Below are 9,120 nucleotides of genomic sequence, written 5' to 3' on the forward strand. Positions count from 1 at the left end.
ACCATTGTACTGGCCTGTTATGTGGAGTAGTTTGATACATCTTATTGCTTTGTTATCGTTTGTCACCAGTCGTCTCAGCAACAATTGTTTGATATCCTCCATTCCTTAGTTATTCATGCAGCACTTTGAGAGCAAGCATCCCCAATGCCCCCAGAGCTGGATGATGCTGAGGCTTAAAAGACCAACACACACAATGGACCTACAGCTGGTTTAGATGCTCTCATCATTCAGACTCCCAGTATACATGTTAGAAGCAAACTCTTGCCCTATGCTAAAGTTGTATTTGTATGACTCAATATGTGGATATGTTGTTACTCATCGCCTTTCATGTTGTGTCACAGACACAGTGACCACGATTTGAGCGCTGCAACTGGAACTAAATGGGTCAAGAGACAAAAACACTGAGACTCCTGGACACGTTGTAACAATTGTATTTTGCATTTGACCATTTCAAGAAATGTCTAAATATATATAAAAGCATTCCTCTGCCTATTTGATCCATTCAGAAGGAAAGCAGTGAATACCTTTTGTGTGTGTAGATATGTATGTGAATGTAGCAGAAAAGAGTACTCATGCGTTACATTCCGTCTATACGATACCAGACTAATGCATACTTATAAGTATTTTCAAATGCATTTCCAACATACTGCAATGCTATGTAGCTGAAGAGTGGTGACACTGTCTAGGATAGGAGTGTCAATCAGTTTCTGGAGGTCTGTGTTCACTGGCATTTACTCTCACTTCTGCAATAAATATTTCTAGTTTATTTTATTACAAATATAGAGTACACAGCCTCCATAAATATATTAACATGACACATTCCTGTGTATTGGATCCTCTGTACATAGAAAAATGGCTAAAAAAATTGAATTTGCATTTTCCATTGCTACTAAGGGTGTACTGGTTACAGGAGAACTAAAGAAATGCACAAACTTATAGTCCATATATTTAGTGTTTTAATTTACCATGTGTAGTACATCTAAAAAGAGACAATGAGAAATTCATGGTTCAACAAGACAACATAGGCCATCTAAAGGGTAGAAATGTTAGCATTGTACTTATGTCACAGTACTTTACAGCTTTGATTGGATACATAGAATATATGACAAAGGGTGATGAATTATCTGAATACTGTAGATTTGGAATAGTTTAAGAGGTGAAGTATGGTTATCCTTCTTTATGAAAGAGGCACATGGGTGTTATTCATATACCAGTCTCATAACTCAAAATCAATATATTATACTGAACAAATATATAAACGCCACATATTAAGTGTTGGTCCCATGTTTCATGAGCTGAAATAAAAGATCCCAGAAATGTTCCATATGTACAAAAAGCATTATTTCTTTCAAATGTTGGCACCAATTTCTTACATCCCTGTTAGTAGCATTTCTCCTTGCCAAGATAATCCATCCACCTGCTGACTGCAGGAATGGCCACCAGAAGCTGTTGCAAGAGAATTTAATATTCCTTTCTCTACCATTGTCGTTTTAGAGAATTTGGCTGTATATCCAACCGGCCTCAAAACCGCAGCCACGTGTAACCACGCCAGCCCAGGACCTCCACATCCGGCTTCTTCACCTGCGGATCGTCTGAGATCAGACACCCGGATAGCTGATGCAACTGGGATTGCACAACTGAAGAATTTCTGCACAAACTGTAAGAAACCGTCACAGGGAAGGCCATCTGCGTGCTTGTCATACTCACCAGGGTCTTGATCTTACTGCAGTTCGGCATCATAACTGACTTCAGTGGGCAAATGCTCACCTTCGATGGTCACTGGCACGCTGGAGAAGTGTGCTCTTCAAGATGAATCCCGCGTCGCATTGGCGAGCGGTTTGCTGATGTCAATGTTGTGAACAGAGTGCCTATGGTGGCAGTGGTATAGGCAGGCATAAGCTACGGACAACGAACACAATTGCATTTTATCGATGGCATTTGAATGCACAGAGATACTCGCTATGAGATCCTGAGGCCCATTGCTGCCAGTAATCCTCTGCCATCATCAATCCATGTTAAATGCGCGGGTCCCATTTCGCAAGGATCTGTACACAATTCCTGGGAGCTGAAAATGTCCCTAATTCTTCCATGTCCTGCATACTCACAAGCATGTTTGGGATGCTCTGGATCGACGTGCACGACAGCATGTTCCACTTCCCGCAACTTTAAAAAACATTGAAGACGAGTGGGACAACATTCCACAGGCCTCAATCAACAGCCTGATCAACTATGCTAAGGAGATGTGGGCTCCCGAAATGGGCAGCGGTCTAAGTTACTGCATCTCAGTCAAGAGGCGTCACTGCAGTCCCTGGTTGGAATCCAGGCTGCATGATATCCGGTCACGATTGGAATCCCATAGGGCGGCGCACAATTGGCCCAGCGTCGTCGGTTTGGCCGGGGTAGGCCGACATTGTAAGATAAGAATGACTTGCCTAGTTAAATAAAAAAAAACAAAAACGTATTAACTTAAATGTGTCCCGCTGCATGAGGCAAATGGTGGACACCAGATACTGACTGGTTTTCTGATCCACTCTCCTATCTTCATTTTAAAGGTATTTTACCAAAAGCCATCATGATTCCAGGTCATGTGAATCCATAGATTAGCGGCCTAAAGAACATATTTTAATGACTGATTTCCTTATATGAACTTAACTCTAAAACCATTGAAATTGTTGCATGTTGCTTTATATTTTTGTTCAGTGTAAATACATACTATTTCTCCGCATATTGCCAGATTATTGCTATCAACTGCTGGTTGCAAGGTATATTACCCTGTTGTATTCTTTTGGAACAATGGTAGTGAAGTTTATTAAAATGATGTAGAATAGATGGGCCACACAGATGTCACAGGCATCCACAGGTCTTGACCACCATGTTGCGAGCTTCTTTAGGATCACATTGTTGTTATCGTCGTAGAAGAGTACAGAGATGGGACTGAGCTTGGTGGGTGCGCAGCACGCTTTTGGAACCTCATTCTGGCTTCAAAAGGTGAACCTGCCATGAAAAAGGTCAGACTGACTTATTCATACATACACTTTGATATAATCAATGATAATATCCTGTTTTATAAAAGAGATATGGATTATTTATTATGCAGATGCTTCAGTGCTCTCTATATCTCAGTGGGCTGTGGCTTCGCCCCCTTGTCTGAATGTGGTCAATATGTTTTAACCCCGGGGTTGTCTGTGCTCCACAAGACTTTATAGCAAATGAGGCAAAGCCTAGACTTTCAGAAGTACAACAACTTCCATGAAAACAAGCTAAACATTTCAATGGGCATTGACCTAGCTAGTGACTTAAAAAAACAACATTTGGTATTTTTATTTTTATATTATAACACACACACATAGGAAAGCCTCTGCTGACAAAATAGGGGTCAATAGAATTAGAATGATGACCAGGAATTGTATAGGATTCTAATGGTAACCATAGATGTTCCAAACTCATTTCTATGGCAACACAGCTGTCATTTTGTAAAACAACAATTTTCAAATATTTGTGTGCCATGAGACATCTAACCGTTAGAACATATCGGCGTTCTATTGAACGTTTCTGTTCGAAAAACAAGAACAACTTCAATTTGCTGTTCAACAACAACAAACTTGACTGATTTTTGAAGACCTGAGATTGAAACATCGACTGGAAAATGCCTGGTGCTTTTCAAGATTGACGGAGAGAGTGCGAGGACGTCGGCAGCCTTCTGCGTCGACAGGTTGTTCAAAATTCATTTGTGGGTTGTTTTTGTTGTCTTTTTCCGTTTTGCAGGGTTCGCATCGTCGGGAGGTGGACAGCGACAGCGACTTCGAAGAGGGTATGTGGAGTTTTAACGTCTTATTTTACCACATCAACATTGACAATTTAATATGTGAAATGTTGTGTATTCTGTAATCCTGACTTGCAAGCTAACGTTTAACTTTAGTAATTGTTGCTAAGCGATGCACTTTGCTAGTAGTACTAGCTAGGGTGCTACGTTTTACGTCCTAATAATTGGTTGTTTTCCTTTTCCTAATTTTAGAATCAACTGTACTGGATGAGGTCCAGTTGGATGTGCCACTGCTGCAGTTTCCTTCATGTCCAGGATGCTGCCATCATCCTTGAGGATGGTCCGACTATCCTTGAGGTACACTTTTCAGAACGTTTTTTGTTTTATTGTTTGAAAAGTATCCCACATATTCATTCTTTAAAACTCTTTGTTGTCTGCTTTAGGAGGCCACTGGTAATTGGCAGCTGATACCGATTAGGTTCAGCCCCCTGTACTGTGGGCTGTTTGTGATCAGGGTAAGAGAAGCACACAGAGTCACGATCACCGTTACAATGTTTGCTGTTTCTAACCTGAATGTATTGTAATGTCACCCCCCTCTTGTGCAGAACAATGCCGGTCGGTGGCTAAAGCTTGGAGAACTTTGCAGTTCATCAGCCCCATTATACCTACATGCGTGGGGGATCCCAGGTATGTGTCTTTGTAACTACCTAGTCCTAATCTACATTGTCAGAGTTCATGTGATCTTGATGGAAAGTGTTCAGGCGATGGCTGATGTTGTTTTGTGTTGATGTTACTTGTTGTTTCTCTCCACAGCAGGTGGTGGTGAGGATGCACATGTGAGTAGGTTCGAGGCCTGGGAGACTCAACTGTGTGTGGCCATCTCCAAGGAGACCGCCAGGCTTAGTCCAGAGGGCATCCCCTACTGTGTCACCAAGGTGCAGTCCGTCACTTGGATCCAGGTAAGATGTAAATACTACTGAAATAGTATTAGATTAGGCTTTTCTTTCACTTATTCCATTTGGCCTTAACATGTCGTCTCTCTCTTCAGTATGTGGCTGCAGGGTGACCCAGTATGCATCCTCACCTCCGCCACGAGACGTCTGTGGCGTACGCTTGGCTTGCTACCAGGTAATAAAAGGTTTTTCGATGTATATAGAATACCAATTACTGGGGCATTTTTTCTCATTAGATATGCTCTGTTTTCTAATAAGGTGTGTGTGTGGTAAACAGGTGTGTTGTGTGTGTTTTGGAGCAGCAGACTGAGTCTCGGTTGTGTACGCCACTCTCCACATGGGCTGGACGGGCTGCTCTCCTCCTCGCGTGGTCGGAGGCTGCCTCCGTCTCTACGCCCACCAATCAGCGTTCACTGAGCCAGAGCCTGAGGGCCACAACTGCTATGAGTCAGATGTTAGACACACAGCTACACATTCTATTGACTTAAGTAGCATTAAGATCCTTCCATTGACCCATTGTTTGTCATGTCATTGCATTGGTCACTGATGTTGAATGTTTGTTCTGTTGTTGTAGGGCTGGAGGAGGACCTGCTGCCTGAGAGAGGGAGGTTCCTCTGCTAAAGTGAGTTCCCTTAAATGTCTGTGTAGTCTGGGCTGTCAGATGCTGAAGGATAGTGGTCACCATGCTGTTATCCCCATTGACTCTAATGGTTGACATGCTCCATTCCCTCCCTCCCACAGCCTCTACTTACCACCAAGAGAGTGGAGGACATCGCCCTGAGGCTCGTTCCCTGCCGCCAGGCCTTCACTGTTGAGTGGACCCACTTTTTTCTCTCTGTATCTTCTTGTTCTCTCTGTCTCTTAGAGGAAGATGGGTGCTCACCCTAACTATTCCCTCTTCTCTAGACACTGCTTGGTTCCACCTTGAGCAGGAACTATCTGTTTGTGGCGGGAAAGGTCCTAATGGGCGCCACTGGTCAGGCCCACCACATTGGTAACTCACTAACTCATTATTCATTCAAGGGAAAGAGAGCGTCCTCAGTGGGAAATGTTCTCTCACTAACATCAATGCTCTTTGCTTTGTGATAGGACGAGGCCGAATTCATCCGTGCCTATAAACGACTTTGTGGACTACCTGAGTGACCCCTCCAAGAAGATTGACATTGAGAGGGAGCTGGCTGAGGCAAAGGTGAGTTCATTAACTCTTTCATGTCTCACTTTGAGTTTTCCACATGCATGTATTTTATACATCACAGTATCTGATCTTTTTTGAAATCTCCTGTTTTCTTGTCCTAGATCCATCATGTTAACCTGATAGATGTCCTCTTTGAACTGGTGATGTTTGGGATGATGACAGCTCAGAAGTCCCTGATGGTGGTAAGTAGCATCTCACTGGTACATTGTTTCGATGTCTCTCTCTTGGCATTCACTTCAATTCTCTCTCCTCTCGTTTCCTTTAGCACCCTGGTGGGTTCATGGAGCGTCTGTACGCTCTCCTGTACTCCTTCCTGCCCGCTGCTGCCAGCATTGAGCCAAAGGCTGAGAGATACCTGCTGCTGCTCAATGTAAGAGTCAAGAGTTTACTTCCTTATTCCTAGTTTACTTTTTCCTGATTAAAAAGGTTTCAATGACGTTTTACAGGGAGTAACTCTCATTGTCTCTTTCCTCTTGATAAGCTAGTAACTCAGAGCCATTATCTATGTGTTGTGTGGTGTTCTCTTCAGGGTGGGCTGATGGCTCTGCTAGATGACATGTTTGGGCAGCAGCTGGCCTGGTACTTTAACCCAGTGTCTCTGGTCACTGAGCTCTCCAGACTCCTGGAGTACCACCTGGAAACCTCATGGCCAGCATGTAGTCTACTGCAGATAGATCTGAAACGCCACCCTCCTCTCTCTCCACCTTCTTCCTTCCTCTCTCTCTCTCTCTGTCCATCTCTCTCTCTCTTCATCTCTCTCTCTCTCTCAGGATTATGAGGACTTGAAGTGCTTCGTTGAACCGTGATTAGTTAACACCATTAAATTAATGTATTCTCTTGTTTTTCTCTCCCCACAGGATTCTTGTGACACTTTGCCACTAACAGGGATCTAGACACTAATGCACTACATTACTTTGCACTGAATTTTACATTTTTAATAAAATAACTAGTAGTTCAAAAGCATTTGGTCTCTGTCTTTTCATTTACTTGATTATTTCATCACAATTTCCTCTTCCTGGAAATATGAGGCTATATTACATGAACAATTATGCTTTATTCTTTAGATATGGAATAAACAACAACGTTTAGTTGATTTACAGGTACTACAGGCCCACACTTTATTGTATGTGATGTGTGATACTGTACTGACTCTAACAAGCTGTCGAAAGTAGTTCTACAGGGATGCTGGCCCATGTTGACTCCAATYCTTCCCACAGTTGTGTCAAATTTGTTCAATGTCTTTTGGGTGGTTAAGAGTCTGCCATTGTAGACTTTTACTTAAAATTTTCCATATTTCCCATTAATGTCTGAGCCAATTACCGTCTTTCCCACTGAAACCAATGTTATCGTTCATGTGAGAGAGGGTGTAGTAGTGCATACTGACCACTAGTTGGATCATAGCGTGGTTGGTGGCGTTCATGCAGGAAACCAGAGGGTATAATAATGTTTACATCACTGTTTAGAGGACAATTTGTAAGAGACAGCTAGCTAGTCCTACGTTTTGAATTGTTGCATTTTGTTTTAAGTGGGTCGCCACGCGGTAAGTGTAATGCAATACTTTTTTGTTAAAAACGTCAATCAATTAAATGTATTTATAAAGACCTTTTACATCAGCCGACTTCGTCAATAGAAATCAATAGAATGGGGGTTAAATGTTTGTGGTGTAGCGCTGTTTGAAGTAACACTATTRACACTTGGAATAACACGGTTGGTTAGAAGAACTTGTAGCGGAATTACATTTTTATCTTGGAATGTCAGGTGTTGATTTCGGTAGGAAACAGACAACTTTTTTGTTATTTAACTTCAAACGAATCACGTAGGATATCAACAGTGACAACGGTTGGCTGCTATTTAAGTGACAGTTTGACTGTATTGGTGTGTGGCCATCGACTTTTATAGAGAGACAGTGTTTAATTTTCTGTGCCATTTCATTAACTTATGTGGCATTTCTAAGTCCTGCATAACCCAGCGCGTGTGACAAAATCATCGGAACAAAACAAAATATATTGATCTGTTTTAAGCAATCAATCATATGTCATCTTGAAAACTATACACTTTTATACTAGCATCAACAATCTGAGGTGAAATGGATGTGTAATTCCACAAGATTTTATGGGGTGAAAATGCAGGCTTGTGGGAAATTAGTGTAATATATAATTTACTATGGCAAAATAATTTAACATGTAAATTTAAGATGATAGTATGTTGCCCACTCACAAACTATTGCAACAATGACATCTCTTTCTCACTCATTTAACCATTTAGAGAGTAAAATGCTCTCAAACCCAATTTAACTGGGCGCTCTAGACTAGAGCCTCCATAGTCTGTYCAGCAGCCTGAACGTTTGACATCCCTACCTTTTAGATTTCTCTTCGTGTCTAGACCATTGTACTGGCCTGTTATGTGGAGTAGTTTGATACATCTTATTGCTTTGTTATCGTTTGTCACCAGTCCGTCTCAGTCAACAATTGTTGATATCCTCCATTCCTTAGTCATTCATGCAGCACTTTGAGAGCAAGCATCCCCAATGCCCCCAGAGCTGGATGATGCTGAGGCTTAAAAGACCAACACACACAATGGACCTACAGCTGGGTTAAGATGCTCTCATCATTCAGACTCCCAGTATACATGTTAGAAGCAAACTCTTGCCCTATGCTAAAGTTGTATTTTGTATGACTCAATATGTGGATATGTTGTTACTCATCGCCTTTCATGTTGTGATTCACAGACAACAGATGACCACGATTAGAGCGCTGCAACTGGAACTAAATGGCGTCAAAAGACAAAATACTGAGACTCCTGGACACGTTGTAACAATTGTATTTTGCATTTGACCATTTCCAAGAAATCGAAATATATATAAAAAGCATTCCTCTGCCTATTTGATCCATTCAGAAGGAAAGCAGTGAATACGTTTTGTGTGTTGTGAGAGAATATGCATTTCCGTCTATACAGATACCAGACTAATCATACTTATAAGTATTTTCAAATGCATTTCCAACATACTGCCATGCTATGTAGCTGAAGAGTGGTGACACTGTCTAGGATAGGAGTGTCAATCAGTTTCTGGAGGTCTGTGTTCACTTGGCATTTACTCTCACTCTGCAATAAATATTCTAGTTTATTATTACAATATAGTAGTACACAGTCCTCCATAAATATATTAACAATGACACATTCCTTATATTGGATCCTCTGTACAATCTCTC

General features: G+C 41.6%; 3 long non-coding RNA genes across 4 annotated transcripts in view; 2 read left to right on the forward strand and 1 right to left on the reverse strand.

The window, feature by feature from the left end:
• The window catches only part of LOC139027012 (uncharacterized), a 9,247-nt gene extending 2,574 nt beyond the window's left edge, over nucleotides 1–6,673 (reverse strand). The window contains exon 1 of the long non-coding RNA XR_011479031.1: nucleotides 6,616–6,673. This is a non-coding gene — a long non-coding RNA (uncharacterized lncRNA). The remainder of the gene's footprint in view (nucleotides 1–6,615) is intronic.
• LOC112079056 (uncharacterized) lies at nucleotides 5,820–6,831 on the forward strand. The gene is made up of 4 exons (XR_011479034.1): nucleotides 5,820–5,905; nucleotides 6,013–6,093; nucleotides 6,177–6,281; nucleotides 6,769–6,831. It is a non-coding gene; the product is annotated as an uncharacterized lncRNA (long non-coding RNA).
• A 407-nt stretch (nucleotides 6,832–7,238) lies between these two features.
• On the forward strand, nucleotides 7,239–9,107 carry LOC139027013 (uncharacterized). Of its 2 annotated transcripts, none has more exons than XR_011479033.1 (3): nucleotides 7,239–7,451; nucleotides 8,404–8,503; nucleotides 8,640–9,107. It is a non-coding gene; the product is annotated as an uncharacterized lncRNA (long non-coding RNA). The 2 variants fall into 2 exon arrangements; XR_011479032.1 differs by having other exon boundaries at nucleotides 7,239–7,409.
• The last annotated feature ends 13 nt before the right edge of the window (nucleotides 9,108–9,120 follow it).

Source organism: Salvelinus sp. IW2-2015, unplaced genomic scaffold, assembly GCF_002910315.2.
Source record: "Salvelinus sp. IW2-2015 unplaced genomic scaffold, ASM291031v2 Un_scaffold6806, whole genome shotgun sequence".
In the NCBI taxonomy this organism is placed as follows: domain Eukaryota; kingdom Metazoa; phylum Chordata; class Actinopteri; order Salmoniformes; family Salmonidae; genus Salvelinus; species Salvelinus sp. IW2-2015.